Here is a 17,098-nt window from a genome sequence, read left to right on the forward strand (position 1 = left end):
TGTCACTTCAGTAACGCTCCTGTGCATTTTGTTACGCTGTGTTGTGATGGTGAAATATCATTACATCATCACGTGTAGGCGGACATCCTTAGATCATCACGTGTAGGGAAGTCATCATTGGGTCATCGCGTGCGAGTTAAATATTCTTAGTACATTACGTGTAGATCTAACACTATTAGGACATCACGTGTAGGGTAAAATACCATTTGCACATCGCTTGTAGGATAAACAATATGGGGACATAACGTGTTGGTTAAACACGATAAGTCCATCACGAGTAAGTGAACCACTATAAAGTCATCGCCTGTACGTTAAACAATATGAGGACTTCACGAGGAGGTTAATAAGTATAAAAACCCAACGTATACGTTAAACAATATGAGAACATCATGTGTAGGTTAACGACATAAGGACATCACGTTCCGCCATTAGAACGTCAGTTTTGGCGAAATGTCTTTAAAGCTTAGCAAGATGAGTTTCCAGTCTAAATCCGACGACCATAAAATACATAATAAATTTTGACATAGGCAAACGAGTGGATGACAGCATGATCAAGGTAAGACGGGGTTCGATGATACATAGTTGTATTAGAAACTGTCCACCCGATCCCCGTTAGGTCAGTCCTGAAACAAGCATGAGGTGAGGTGAGGTGAAATTGGGTTTAACGTCGTGCTTGAGAATATTTCGCTCATATGACGACGTGCATGCGTGTGTATGTGTATGTGCGGCTGCTTGTACTAGCCCAGACTTAAGCTGGTTTTATAGTGCTAGCCCACTGAGATACCATGCCGCAGTGGAGCATGAATACCCCACTCAGACACATTATACTGATTCCGAGCCGTCCAGTCCTTGTTGTTCCCATTAATGCCGAGCGCCAGGCAAGGACCAACAAGTACCATATTTTAACGTCTTTTGGTATGACGCGGTCGGGGATCGAACCCGCCACCTTCCGCTCTCCGGGCGGACTCTCTAACCACTACACCACGGAGGCGGTCTAAACAAGCATGAAATACGTGGGAAAACTGACCCGCAATTAATATTCCCACCGGAGTTGCATGTGGAATTATGATGAAGAATGGCGACCAAGTGAGTGGGTTTGGTTAATGCTGCTTCCAACAGTCTGTCTGATGTATCGAGGCGTGTTACCTTGATGCGACAGGAAAACCCCCAAACCATTTGTGACACTCACAAGTGCATGGTGCTTGCGGACCCTGAAAAAGGAGCGTCCCGGGCTCCAACCAACGTCCATACATTACTGGCTACTTACTTAATGGACGCATAACGAAATTCCAGCACCTTTTGAGGTGTGTGTGTGTTGTGTGTGTTTGACGTGTCTGAATGAGGTACCTGATGTGGTGTGTGTGTGTGTGTGAGAGAGAGAGAGATATGTGTGTGTGAGAGAGAAAGATGTGTGTATTAGAGATGTATGTGTGTGTGAGAGGTGTGTGGATTGTGTATGGTGTATGGATTGTGTGTAGTGTGTGGATTGTGTGTAGTGTGTGGATTGTGTGTAGTGTGTGGATTGTGTGTAGTGTTTGGATTGTGTGTGGTGTTTGGATTGTGTATGGTGTGTAGTGTGTGGATTGTGTGTAGTGTGTGGATTGTGTGGATTGTGTGTAGTGTTTGGATTGTGTGTGGTGTTTGGATTGTGTATGGTGTGTAGTGTGTGGATTGTGTGTAGTGTGTTGATTCTGTGTAGTGTGTGTAGTGTGTGTGGTGTTTGGATTGTGTATGGTGTGGATTGTGTATGGTGTGTAGTGTGTGGATTGTGTATGGTGTATAGTGTGGATTCGGTGTAGTGTGTGGATTGTGTATGGTGTGTAGTTTGTGGATTGTGTATGGTGTGTAGTGTGGATTGTGTATGGTGTGTAGTGTGTATGGTGTGTAGTGTGTGGATTGTGTATGGTGTGTAGTGTGTGTATGGTGTATAGTGTGTGGATTGTGTAGTGTGTGGATTGTGTATGGTGTGTAGTGTGTGGATTGTGTATGGTGTGAGAGGTGCGTGGATTGTGTATGGTGTGTAGTGTGTGGATTGTGTATGGCGTATAGTGTATGGATTGTGTATGGTGTGTAGTGTGTGGATTGTGTATGGTGTGTAGTGTGTGGATTGTGTATGGTGTGTATTGTGTATGGTGTGAGAGGTGGGTGGATTGTGTATGGTGTGTAGTGTGTGGATTGTGTATGGTGTGTAGTGTGTGGATTGTGTTTGTTGTGTAGTGTGTGGAGTTTGTATGGCGTATAGTGTGTGGATTGTGTATGGCGTATAGTGTGTGGATTGTGTTTGGCGTGTAGTGTGTGGATTGTGTATGGTGTGTAGTGTGTGGATTGTGTATGTTGGGTAGTGTGTGGATTGTGTATGTTGGGTAGTTGTGGATTGTGTATGGTGTGAGAGGTGCGTGGATTGTGTATGGTGTGGGTGTAGTGTGAGTATGGTGTGAGTGTAGTGTGTGGATTGTGTTTGGCGTGTAGTGTGTGGATTGTGTATTGTGTAAGTGAGGTGTGTGGGTTGTGTGTGGTGGTGTGCTTTGTGTAGTGTGTAGATTATGTGTAGTGTGAGTGAGGTGTGTGGATTGTGTGTGGTTTGCGGTGTATAGTGTGTGGATTGTATATGGTGAGTGTGTGATGTCAGTGAGGTGTGTGGATTGTGTGTAGTGTGTGGTGGTTCTTTGTGTAGTGTGTAGATTATGTGTGGTGTGAGTGAGGTGTGTGGATTGTGTGTGGTGTGCGGTGTATAGTGTGTGGATTGTATAAGGTGGGTGTGTGGTGTCAGTAAGGTGTGTGGATTGTGAATGGCGTATAGTGTGCTGCTGATGTGTGGTGTAATGTTCAGAAAGTTCGGTGCATGTTGCATGGTGCAGGGTGTATGAGAGAAATGAGAGGACACACTCCCTGCATAATCGACCCTGTCATTTTTGTCTCCATCATCAGGTCTCCCATCGCCGTCCGATAACTGCTGGTCGATCCGTAATTACAACAATATCGGCATTTATGATGTTTTATGACACTCAAAATAAAATGTCAATATTGCATGAGTAGCGGTAGGAACAATGATTTCCGGGTTGCATTGCCACGCTCAATCAGCTCGAAGACCAACACAGGTCCCGTCACTCCAGGCGGGGACCTGTCAGGCAGCACTATCTAACATCGACGATACAAAGCCTTTCGGCAAATATTGGTCTTGAAAATCATTTCAGATTAAAGGGTGAATCCAGTGATTAAATAATTATCGTCATCTGAAAGATTGAATGGGACTCAAGCGAAAGGTCATCACCAGCTGGCTCTGCAATACGTGGCTGATTGGTCGCTTGTGGGAACGCTATTGATAGTCACCATGTTAAGATGTATAAGTTATTTACGTTAAATCCCGTCGTAAGGTCTTGAATGAACGTTCAACCACTGAGTAGCATTTACGACCTGTAAGAGTCCTTATTCCGATTCAGAGCTTCGGAGAGCATCCTTGTTTTTACTGAAGTTGAATATGTTTACGCCGCTTTTAGCAACATTCCAGCAACATCACGGCGGGGGACACCAGAAATGGGCTTCACACATTGTACCCATGTGGGGAATCGAACTTGGGTCTTCAGCATGACGAGCCAACGTTTTAACCACTGGGCTACCCCACCGCCTGAAGGTAAGGTCATGACCTACTCACATAGGGAAGTGCGAATACCGTCTCATCTAAATTAGATTTCTTCAAATGTAATTTGAGACCCAGCATATCGGCAGATCTGATCTCAAGTTTCAGGTTCCATGGTAGGGACTGAAAGTATATACAATGTGTCATGAGACAAGGCATATCATTCAAATTTTTTGGACGTCCACAGCCAGAGGAAGATCAAACATAGGTTCAACTATCTCTTTACGTCCAAAATATCAACTGTTAAATCTGAACTGCTTTCCACATTGGAAGTGTATCCAGCAAGGTTCATCCAGAGAAGAAATGGTTGACACCCCGTCCTCTCCAATAAAGATTACAGAAGAAGGAAGGGGTTTGACACCCCGAAAAAGACAACACAGAGGACGTATGGATTTGATGCCTCCTTTTTTTCTAGGATGGCAAGGAGGAAGAGTTGGTCTGATACTCCTCTCTCTTGAGAGGAAGAAAGCAAGCAGGAATTGTGGGTCTGACACTCTTGTCTCTTGAGACCAAGATAACATAGAAGAAGACTTGACCTGCCACCTTTCTCCTTATATAAAAACGATTAGGAATGTTTTTGAATATCCTTACAGCATTATTCAGAAAGTGATCATACGAAATTGAGGGTTACACACATTTTGCCACGTATGTTTTGGCAAAATTCAGACAATGCTATTTAAGTATTGAGACACAGTGGGCGATTCGAGTGGGAAGGAATTGGCCCCTTGCCGTACAATATAATTTAACACCATCATCTCAATTAGAGTTGACTAGAAAAATAGGTATTTTCAGCCGCAGTAAGTAAAGACGTGTGATTAACACACATTGTTGGGAAGGTAGCGCGACATCCGGAAAACTTATCATTATCCTGCTCGACAATGTAAGTGTCCATAAGGAGGCTTACATATATAGACTTGAGACTTGGTGGGTCTGACAACACTAACAGTCTGTCTGATGACTTAATGTCCCCCTAGTAGCCTTGTCGTCTCCTCTTTGAGCAAACCATCATGACACAGGATATTAATCACTGCTTGTCGTTCCAGACGTCGTCACAAGACTGTCATTACAACGCAAAATGAACAATTACACTCTCAGATTGGCCGTCAGACGAACGGGGGGTGCTTTCATGTAGTTCTTATATATTCATAACAGGATCCGTTCTTTAAATGCGGCTTATTTCGTGAACATAAACTTCCGATTTCATTTTGAGATGGTCCCTGGCGTCGTGTTAAACGTCTCCTTTTCGCACCAGCCGTGCATTAGCTTCTGAGACATCCTGATAACCGATATATCGCGTGATAGATGATTTGTCGCCGGGGATATTGTGTATGAGGAAAAATAATGACCATTTTTAAACATTAAATGACAACTGTTTGTTGGAGTTGTATAGACATTTTAGCAAAAACACATTTGAAGGGCAAATACGGGTATGCAGATGGGAAGGAATTTCCCCTAAACGATTCATGTTTTATGTAGAATAATTCAAATTTACGGCGACGTTGTTAAGGATTTTGAATCAGATTACAGGGATAATTAAAGAATGCATGAAGGTTCATTCCTGCGTTGGACAATTTATCACTTCTCTTTCGGGCTGAGGCAGATTGTTCAGCGCCTTCTCGTGTGATTTGAGCATTTAAGGACGCCTTATTTCATCAATACGCAACAAGAATTATGTCCTGTTTGGCCTTTCATATTTTGTTCTGATTTGGTTGTATGGCTTCGTTTAGATGTCTTTGACCGCCTCTGTGAGTTGCATTCAAAGCAATAGTCGATATTTTCAATTACGTGGCGTAGAAATTAAGTTTTGACATGCAACACAGATTCAAAGAGCGAGGAGAAAGGACGTTATTTTTAAAAAACGAGTTCAAAACGAGGAAGAAGTGAGGCCCGAAAAAGGACTGTGTTATCGCTTGCATGGATGGTGTCTTAAGTCGGGATTAAGGGAAAGACACTTTGAAGGCTTGAGCTCCGATCAGTTAGGCTTTCATCCTGTGAGATCGGGCGAGGATACGGCTTGGTAGATTAATTAGAATATGTTGACGGGGATGCAAGGGTGAAGAAAGATGACACTGGTAGGCTTCTAACGCCGAACATCACCAGGTGCTTCAGAGACCATGCCTCAAAGCCTTCATCTGCTGGAAGAATTCCAGGTCAATTGCGTTATTTACGAGCTCGATATCAGATTTTCTGGCTGGTGAACAGATGTCAAAATCGGTAGAGTCCCTTTGGAGATGACAAAATAATTAGCATGTACTCCCAAATGTCTGCTGGAGTTGAATCCCAGCCATCATAGAACTCAACACTTCCTCTGTATCAAAAGACGGCCACCATCGGTGATCCGGGTCTGCAATTATTTGATGCGTTTGATGAATTCTGACGGCCGATGACATGCGGCTGATGCAGGTGACTAGGGCCAACCACTGCAGGATATAGGACGAGCCAACGAAATAGTCGACTTCCTCCGCTGAGAAAGAACTTCTCGAAAAGACGCACTCTTCAGATCGGAGGACCGTGTTTTGAGAAGGATAACCCGGACCCTCTTCCGCTATTCTTCCACTGGCGCGGAGTGCAAGACAGTTTTTACCACTTACAATGCCATTCACAGGCCAAAATAATTCATAATTACCAGATAGAATGTCCGACAAACCCTGGCTAATTTCATGGGCAAAGTACTACGGAAATGACAGGGTTTTTTTGTTGATGAGAGAAACAGTGGTCTCTTTCTCAGACAAGGGAATCAATACCCTTACAATCAGCCCCAAAGAAAACTCATCTTTCAGGAAAATAACAGATTTATTTGTTCTCGGAGCTCATCCTCTGTCCCTCCAACCCCCTAACAACACTAAACGGAGCCCGTCCTTTGCAAACATTAAGAAGGCGATTATAGGATTTTTAATGTGACCTTGATTTGTGTTTTGTCTGATCCATTATGTTTTTTTCTATCTTGCCTCTATGATATTAATCCATCTGGTAATCGACGGCACTGAAATTAAACAAAAATAATATTAACCTGTGTTTTGTAATGAATGTATTTGTTTTTCTATTCCATATAATATGCATGTAGAATGAATCTATGTTTCATTAGCTAACACTTGCGGTTACCATGGAGAATGGCAAGTTAATATTTTGTCTTGTCAAAATAGGTTCGTATTTATTAATTCCTTTGAACACAGCAGTCCAAATGATGAACATGTTTTTGGTAAACCCATTGACGTCATTCGATTGTGAAAAAGTGTTACTTTTTGTATTCTTTTACGTTGTTTTACATGTTTACAGATTTCTGAAAAGTGGATTCAGGGCTTGATCCATTTGATGTCATCATGTCATCCCTCAAGGTAGTCCGATTTAACGGATTTCGTATTTAGATAAAGTAAATAAATCGAACGCAGGTTGTCATAGCAACATGGTCCGTATTGTCGTAAGTCAATTCAAAAGTTAATTCTAACGACTTCAGAAACAGACCCAGGGTCGGACAATGTAGGTTTGAATTGCGTGAAACAGAGGACGTGATATTTATGGAGCTTATATATCACAGCAAATACAGTTTTTTTGTGAAGTAATTACGATAAAATGTTGCCCCGACTTACATGTGGAGTAAAGGAAAGGTTTAAAGCTATCCTGTAGGACTGACGTACGATCACAATGCATGTTGGGTAATCGTACGTCATCGTCCTGAGACGAAGCCATCTGACGAACTCTTCCCCCATTATGTAACTACAACAGTGAATGTTCAACCCTAAACCTTACTTTGAATATATTCTCCTGCTATTTTCCACTTACAATCACCCTAAATACATTACTTTGCCACATCGTGTGACAAACCTGGGGAGGATACGATTTGACAGGATGACAAATCTCCAACAACACGAAATCCCAGGATAATTCATGGCGTCGAACGTATCTGCCTCCCAACGCAAGATGTCAGGGTCTAACAGAAGCTTTTTGTGGTAAATGCAAATTTCAGAAAACCGGACACCCTAAGACAGCATAAAAGCTTAGGGTTATCAGGCACCGTGGAGTATAAGATTTAGACGGCAAGGTTTGGATTAAACTGTCATAAATGAAGCTCCACCGTTAACGTTGCGACGTGAGAGTATACGCATTTGATGGAACAGCCTAATGGTCGAAAGTGTAGGGATAACTTGGTATTCAAATCGGCAAAGCGGGATGGTGGAATTTGATGATGAGGTTTAAAACTTTTTTCTGAAAGGATGTAAACTATTCAGTCCTATGTAAGCTGATAATTTTTACAGTTATCAAAGATTGAAACAGCGGTCGTTTTGGTAAGAGATCCCAATTTGGTGTTAAATTGTCATTTAATATACTGTGAAGTAAAGCCGTGTGAATCTCTTCATTTTCAGACATTTCCTCTTCAAGCTGTTATACACTTGTATGCTTTTGGGGGATTATGCCATATCTTTGTTACATGTCTATTTCAAAGTTGAAACTCTTATGAAACTAAATATGTTTACAATTTGATATAAATTACAGCAAAGTAATTAATTACAATGGAATAGTTACACAACAGAGCGGCAGTACAAAAGTGATCATAGTATCCATTCCGGCTAGGCTTCCCAAATACGCATAGGCTTGGCATCCGTCATGAAAAAAGTTATCTTCACAGGCTGCTTGAATTGATGTAAACAGGCATGCGCTTGAACATTTATATATGAAAAAGCTTCTAGGAAATTCCAGAACACCCCTGGCCTCCAAAGCGCCAAATATAGCAACTTGAATAACACTGCCCTCTACCGAATCTTAACAGAAACAATGTAATATAACTTAAATATTGTTTTACAAATATTACACTCAGCCTGCCATATAACAAGACAAACCTTTTTAAGAACATAAACTATCCATGCTTTCATAAACTGCTGTTACTTTTTGAAGTAATCAATTACGATTGTTTCAGATTGAATGCGTAATCATTTATGGAACACACTTAAAGCCTTTTGCTGGACAAGATGACGCCTCTGGAATAAAAGTAGTTTTAGTATTTTGGTGTTAAATTGTCGTTTAATATACAACGGGAATGAGCTTCGAGAATCTCTTCATGTTCAGAAACTGACTTCACAAACTGTTATAGACTTGCATGTATTTTTAGGGAAAGTTCGTTTAAGGGTTGTTGTTGTTAGACGCTGCTCTAAAAATATAATCTTCATGATGAAGGTATGAAAGTACGATGAACATAGAGACTTTACTGGGTTTCATCTTCTTTTTATTGTTTGGTACAACATTTCAGGGCTTGTTCTGGCCCTGTCATCAGCTAGAACGGACATTTCAGGGCTTGTGCTGGACCCATCATCAGGTAGAACTGACATTTCAGGGCTTGTTCTGGCCCCATCATCAGGTAGAACGGACATTTCAGGGCTTGTTCTGGCCCCATCGTCAGGTAGAACGGACATTTCAGGGCTTGTTCTGCCCCATCATCAGCTAGAAAGGACATTTCAGGGCTTGTTCTGGCCCCATCATCAGGTAGAACTGACATTTCAGGGCTTGTTCTGGTCCCATCATCAGCTAGAACTGACATTTCAAGGCTTGTTCTGGCCCAATCATCAGCTAGAACTGACATTTCAGGGCTTGTTCTGGCCCCATCATCAGCTAGAACTGACATTTCAGGGCTTGTTCTGGCCCCATCATCAGGTAGAACTGACATTTCAGGGCTTGTTCTGGCCCCATCATCAGCTAGAACTGACATTTCAGGGCTCGTTCTGGCCCCATCATCAGCTAGAACTGACATTTCAGGGGCCCTAAAACGTTGTACCAAACAATAAAAAGAAGATGAAACCCAGAAAAGTCTCTATGTTCATCAAATAGCATCTTCTAAAATGCCAATCAAACATCTGGTATGAAAGTAGTTAAGTCTTAACCAGTGATTGATATTAAGAGCAAATCCCTGGATGATTGGACGCAAGCAGGAAAGCCATACAGCTGACCATCCTATCCATTATATCGGTCCTTATGACAAACATATTTTACAATGGACCCATTCTGAACCGCGTATCAACGAGAACAATGATTCCTGTGTGCCAGTTCTAAGGGCGTTTGTTTGTTTGTTGTTTTACGCCGCACTCAGCAATATTCCAGCCAAATGGCGGCGGTCTGTAAATAATCGAGTCTGGACCAGACAATCCAGTGATCAACAGCATGAGCATCGATCCACACAATCGGGATACGATGACATGTGTTAACCAAGCCAGCGAGCCTAACCACCCAATGTACATAAGATAGATTTCATCATGAACTTAAGGAAACGGCATAGAGTAAAAAACACTTCGACCTCCAGTCACTTTATTTCAGACCAAACATCTTTATTGAAGAAGGATCGTTGCCAAGTGCGAAAAGGAATCACTTTATTTCAGACTAAATATATCTATTCAAGAAGGATCATTACCCACAGTGAACAGGAATCAGATAATTTCAGGCCAAAGGAGGATCGTTACCCACGGCGAAAAGGAATCACTTAATTTCAAACCAGAGAAGGAACCACAAAGAAGCACCTTACCGTAAATGTAATATCTTTGTGAAAGTAGGATCATTACCCACCGCGAAAACCAATCACTTTATATTAGACCCATTATCTTTTTAAAAGAAGGATCGTTTCCCATTGGAAAAAACATTATCTTATTACAGATCTAGTTTTCTTCGAGAAAAATTACCGTTACCAACTACGTAAAGGAATAACCTTATCTTAGATCTAATGACTATCTCCGTGGTGTAGTGGTTAGAGCGTCCGCCCGGAGTGCGGAAGGTCGCGGGTTCGATCCCCGACCACGTCATACCAAAAGACGTTAAAATATTGCACTTGTTGGTCCCTGCCTGGCGCTCGGCATTAATGGGTACAACAAGGACTGGTCGGCTCGGAGTCAGTATAATGTGTCTGAGTGGGGTATTCATGCTTCACTGCGGCATGGTATCTCAGTGGACTAGCACTATAAAACCAGCTTCAGTCTAGGCTAGTACAAGCAGCCGCACATACACGTACACACGCCTGCACGTCGTCATATGAGCGAAATATTCTCAAGCACGACGTTAAACCCAATTCCACCACCACCACCTAATGACTATAAAAGAAGGATCATTACCTAATAAAGAACAACCAACGTCAACTTCAATATCTAACGTCAACGGATTACGTGTATCTAGATCTATAAGCAACGATAATCCATCCTTCTTAATGAAGTCTAACTGTTAGTTCGAACCCCACTGGCATAAACAAACCAACATGTCGACGACGTCAAGGAAACAGTTGCTTCACGCACACTGCCAATTACGGTCTTCATGTGTCCAAACCACCTTGATGCCAACTGTTGGTTCTGGTAGCCCCAGAACGCTACGGTACCTCTATTGCGTCTTCTGTCCAAAGCAGTAGGTCCTGACCCCCTCTGGCGCCTGTAGTGTTACATTGATTTGCTGTCAAAGTCCGCCACATCTGTCCCAGCATCGATTGCCTCCTCCCTACGGTGTCCCTGGGGATGTCTAATTGTGTAACCCACGTCGAGATCTCTAAGTGCCCACATTTTCTTCACAAATCTGGCAGAAAAGGCCTCAATTAGTTGTAGTGGTTTTCATGTGTGTATCGAAGGAGCAGTTGGCGTCAGTTATTTACTAAATCACCTGACAATTTACACACGGCATCAAGACGTTCTGTGAGGACCTCAGCAGAGACAGCATCAACATGTCCAACGAGATGCAACATCGTCAAAGGTTCACATTGTAGTTATTTTTCAGAACATATCTCACAATTGTACAACGGGGAGGTATGCATACGTTATATACTATTTTTTGGTTTTCTCATGTAGTAATTTGGACACGATAGTGCTATAAACCTACTCTAACGGTTTAAACCCTTTTTTGTCTCAATCAAATACTAATAATATAAAAAATACAACAAATATGATCTGTTAAAGAGGATATGGAGAAGGGACATTCATTTACCCATTTATTTATTAACCAGTTTTAATTATCAGAAAATATTTTTAAAACAATCAAAGATTTACTGTTTGTTTTGAGAGATTTTATCATTCAGGATCAAAGCCCCGAGCACAAGGAAAGAGATAATTTAAAACAACACCCATTTAAGCTTTCAGGAATTCTCAACGTGGCATTAATCATATTCCTTTGAATTATCGTTATGATTTATTCATATCATATTTCGCTTCCATTAAGTGCACTTAAATCATCAGACTAAGTTGTGGCAAGACGGGGAGACTCGGTGGGGGACACCGTGGGGAGGGTAGGCTAACGGCAGTGTTGGAATGGCCTCTGTTCGGAGGGTAACATGCGACAGTGTCGTAATCACGATATACAGACCCGACTGTACAAAGTGACCAGATTCTGCCCTATCGTGATGGTTAGTGTAAATGACATGTCCGTTTCAATTGGTCAACTGAGACCAAACTCCGACGCCGTTAACTGATGTTAGGGAGGCGAGGTGAGAGACGGTCTCCGTAAATGGATGTAATCTGATCAAAGATGCTTTTTCCCAGCATGACTCATGCTCAAATTCGTCAACATTGCCAATCTTGGGATCAGAAGGCATGTTCCATTGGTTTCACACGTAATCAGGCGTTAGACACCAGTGTCCAACAGTCCATCAACCAGTGTCGGAGGCGACACGCGGCCCCTGCCGGTGCTCGGAAATAAGGTCAATGCCACCACCGCTTCCACTACATCATACTGCGGGATAAAATCTCAGATGAGATAACTCATAAGATTGGTTGTATTACTTGAAAAAGACCTTATTTGAATTATTTTGCAATAAAGTCTTCTGCTGGTGAATCTATCACCGGGGTATTATCATAAAGAAAATTTCCCGGTGGGATACTGAAGGGATTTGAGAATGCGTGTGCATAATGGTTGTTCAATACACATTTAGCTACAAGCGATCAATGCCAGCAGAAGCATCGCAACAATCACATTTTTCCTCTGCATGGCGCGTTTTGCGGATTCCCTGTCAGAAATATAAAGGGGTCAAATTAGGATGCCGTGTAGAGCATCTTATTGATATAAGAAGGTCCTTTTATCATTGTCTCATACTATCTGTATCAGGTTGCATCGATAGTGCTGAGATGTTATCAAAGAAAGATGAAAGGCAAGCATTAAAAGCACTTTTCATCGACTATTTCCATTAGCCCTGATGAATAATGCGCCGTGTGTTGCATGTAAGACGGTTCCAGTAGTCAATTCCGCAAACGCTTCAATTAGTTTTCAAATAGTGAACTTTAGGTTTAAAAAAACCTATTCAATCTGAAACTAGATGATTAAATGTAGCGATAAAGTATAGGAATCTCTTTCATGCTGTCAGAGTAGATGTGGACAATCTTTATTTGACCGAACGTTTAACATGTACACACGGGTCTGATGTAGCGAGGGTTAGAGAGTATTACGGTTCTGTAATGCGTTTATTACTTGTCCTTGGAACTTCAGGTTACGTCGAGAGCTAAAGTAAGTACAAATACAAAAGGACAAAATAATTTGTACTCGCCTGAGAATCAAAGATATCGGCTATAAACGTTTTATTTCTTTATCACAAACTATGAAACCATAAACCCTTTTAATTCGGACGGAACCGCTAAAACGAACCGTCCGGATTAACAGGTTGTCGGATTAATAAATGTTTGCTATTTGTAGCTCTGTTCCTTCAGAATGCAGACACGACCGGTATACATGGTTTCCGTTTTAACGGGGTCTGGATAATAGGCTCTGTCCGTGGACATATATTTTTTTGAATATTTGGACGTCTAAAATTTGCGTCAGTGGGTTTATACCTTACCAAAGGAATAGATTACGCCAGGCTTTAACTCTAAGGGACGACATTGTGAAACGCTTGCCTTTCACGCATAATTTTCACGTAAAAGGCTCATAGTCCCAGTTGACAAATTTGCATTTCACGGAATTCAGGTAAAGACCTGGCCTAAATAGGGTTTGTTAAGTCCTACTAGAATTGCTAAATTTTAAAGTTAGGGGAAGATTGTTCCATAACAGCACCTAAAGTACCCTCTTATTCATGCGCGTTTAGCGTCACATCTCTACTTAATGTTGTTTTAAGTCAAAACCTGCATGTCTTAAAAGAAAGAAATCTAACTGTTAATTTACATGAATATTTTTTCAGTTTTATTATTTTGTTTTCCGAAAGTTTGGCAATTCATCTGAGCCCGAATGCTTGATTTACACATAAGGGAGCCAACATCACGGCCATTAGTTCCTTCTTGTTTCAATGACAAATTATATTTTTCTTTGCGCTTATCAGTAAAGTGAAGCCCAAATTGCCTGTGCTAATACTACGTGGGCATCCTTTGCTCTATGACCTTGAACAGCAGGTGTCGTAACAATGCACTTGGGCGCGATGTGCCGTCATTGGCCATGGTGTCACATTCTCTCAATGACCTTGTGACTTGTTGTATTAGAAAATGATACCAGCTGCCGTATGACCAGGGTCGTAGCTACCATTATAAGATAACCAGGGGCTTAGACATGATTATTGCTAAAAAGGTTGGGCAAGCCCTCAAATTCTATCTGAATATAAAGCTTTGCAACCTATCGGGTTTACACGAACAAAAACCGTTTGCTACGCGCCTGATGACAGTGAGAGAGGTTGCTAGATTGACCATGAGATCAGATAATATATGACTGTGAGATACGTTTCTGTATGACTGTGAGATAAGTTTCTGTATGAATGTGAGATAAGTTTCTGTATGACTGTGAGATAAGTTTCTGTATGACTGTGAGACAGGTTGATATATGACCTTGAGATAAGTTACTATTAAACCCTTGCGATAAGTGGCTATATGACCATGAAACCTGTTCCTGGCCGTGAGACAAGTTGCTATATGACCGTGAGATAAGTTACTATTTAACCTTGCGATAAGTGGCTATATGACCATGAAACCTGTTCCTGGCCGTGAGACAAGTTGCTATATGACCGTGAGATAAGTTACTATTAAACCTTGCGATAAGTGGCTATATGACCATGAAACCTGTTCCTGGCCGTGAGACAAGTTGCTATATGACCGTGAGATAAGTTACTATTAAACCTTGCGATAAGTGGCTATATGACCATGAAACCTGTTCCTGGCCGTGAGACAAGTTGCTATATGACCGTGAGATAAGTTACTATTAAACCTTGCGATAAGTGGCTACATGACCATGAAACCTGTTCCTGGCCGTGAGACAGGTTGCTAAAATGACCGTGATTTTGGTTGCTAAAATGACCGTAAGACTAGATACTATATGACCGCGAGACGGCTTTCTGAGGCTAGTTGTTACATAATTATTGTTACATGCGGTTACAAAAAAGTAGGACCACTTGTCACATGACCTTGAAATTACATACGATTTGAGGATCATCTCGTTGTGCTTGGGTGATTGTTGACGGCATTTTTAGATTTGCATTAGTACTGCAAGTTTCTTATGCAGTCTTTACAGACCAACATCCGTACCTGTAGATCTCCTCCATCAGATTCGTAGAGACTTTAAGGAGTAAGGGGGTATTATTAATGAGGATATTCAGTTATGAAGTCTGGAAGCATACTAACGTGTTGATTCTGGATGCATTTTGGATGAAACGAATAGAATCGTTTATGATTAACATGTTGTTGTTTGTTCGCCAACGTCTTTCTTTACAATGACGTTGCAGTGCTGCAGCCATTTTGACTATTGATATATTAATAAACCATTGATGTATTGACAGAGATAAATCAATCAATGGCTACAATCCTATGTATAGGGAGCCATGAAGGAATTACTAAGTGACAGCGAGAGAATATGTATTTCAAATATCGCGGTTCCAAAATTTGGACATCATGATGCCTTCAAGATTCTGTAGAACTATATACACCGTGTTTATGTTATATTCATCTAAATACCAAATAGCAAGATTGTGCTAAACGACAAGTTGCTAACATTATTAACACCCTTTTGTTTTTAGCCGTGTTCGTGGTCAAAGGGCAATCTCAGCTATCGTGAGAGACGCCGCTGAGTCATGGTTCTGTAATGCCATGTAGTCCCCGTAATGTCCCCCGTCTTTGGAAACGTCGCCGACAATTTGTATTTCACTCATCGCAGGATTCATAATTAATTTTTCTGTAGAATATTCAATTATGAAATGATATGGACATCATTTGAAGTCTGAGATTTGCATGGTGCCACTAATACGATCAGCGATCTGTGCTATTCCGCGCTGCTGGTCGGGTAATCGGACGTTGGCGGAATGTTGCACAGCATCAGACTCAACTGTTGACGGCGTCAGCTGCAGAACAACTTTATTACATGCTCTTATTTTCAATAACTGTCACATCTCATTTTCATACAACGAACTAGGGTTTAAGCTGTAGGGAGAGGGATATCCCAATATTTGCGGACCACGTTCCCTTTGTTCCCGAAGTGTTCTTTATTGGAATTTTAGTTCTCAAAACATCGAACTCACAAACTCTCAGAAAAGTGGAAAAAGAGAAGAAAAGATGAATTATGAGGATGAATAAAACTGAAACTGACTGCGTGGCGTAAATAATATAATAAATATGTTTCTTTCAAAGTATATTTACCGTTGTAAATTTAAATGTAATTTGACTGAACTATCACTGCGTGATTTTATACGATGATCACGTTACTGAGGATATAAAAAATAATGATCTGCAGTTTGGACGATAACTGAAGACAAGTCTGTCGGTTACGTTCGTCTAAAATCAACAACTAATAGCAAAACAAACTGTAATTACAGTTACTGAGTGTAAGCCAGAATGGCGTTAATTTGGTTGCCAAAACACCCACATGATCTACACCATGTGTTTGCGGGGCATGTAATTGATGACTATCACATGTTTGGTTAACGGTTTCGTATTTGTTGCAAAGGGAACCGTTTGATCTTGGGTGTCAATGTCGACCCCCACACGGTCCTCGCTTCCCAACTCCGTCACTTTAGCGAGGCCCACTGCCCAATTCTGTTGCCTTCTCTAAACAATTGAGTCAAACGTCCTACATGTTTCAATTTAGGTCCTGATTGTACACGGAAAGACATCAATCTAAGGCTAGAAACTCTATCAAATCGCATGATATAGCTGTTTTGCTTGTTAATTTAATCACCTCCCGCACACGTAACGAATTAGGAGGAGATATTTTTTCTTGGCGTATTGATTTTGTTGAGTGAAGTTGCCAAGAATCCTTCCGCAGGTCCTGGGCCTTATGTAACGTAGAAATACACGGCACACTGGTCCATGTCGTAGACATGAGAAAAAAATGGAAAAATACCGATTCTTGAAAGAATGTTGATTTTACTGAAATGATTGTGTCGTCAGAAAAATAAATCTTTGTTTTTAATCATTTAGCGCAGCTACTGGAATGCGGGTTTCATGCAAGAGGATGTCTTGCCTTTACGGAGTGAAATTAAGCGGGTTAACAGAGTGGGTTGTAATGGACTTGTTCGAAGATTGGAGCCATAGTGTCGGTGAGTTCACGTGGAGT

The 17,098-nt window shown here is 41.4% G+C and overlaps 2 long non-coding RNA genes across 2 annotated transcripts; one reads left to right on the plus strand and one right to left on the minus strand.

The window, feature by feature from the left end:
• The first annotated feature begins 445 nt into the window (after positions 1-445).
• Positions 446-8,609, plus strand: LOC124253692. Its single transcript, XR_006892261.1, has 3 exons — positions 446-556; positions 6,914-6,972; positions 8,550-8,609. It is a non-coding gene; the product is annotated as an uncharacterized LOC124253692 (long non-coding RNA).
• Positions 8,610-8,854: 245 nt separating this feature from the next.
• On the minus strand, positions 8,855-8,994 carry LOC124253731. The gene is made up of 2 exons (XR_006892270.1): positions 8,936-8,994; positions 8,855-8,893 (listed from the first exon to the last, which is right to left on the minus strand). It is a non-coding gene; the product is annotated as an uncharacterized LOC124253731 (long non-coding RNA).
• Positions 8,995-17,098: the final 8,104 nt, after the last annotated feature.

Source organism: Haliotis rubra, unplaced genomic scaffold (genome assembly GCF_003918875.1).
Source record: "Haliotis rubra isolate DU_JTF1 unplaced genomic scaffold, ASM391887v1 Scf55, whole genome shotgun sequence".
NCBI lineage: Eukaryota > Metazoa > Mollusca > Gastropoda > Lepetellida > Haliotidae > Haliotis > Haliotis rubra.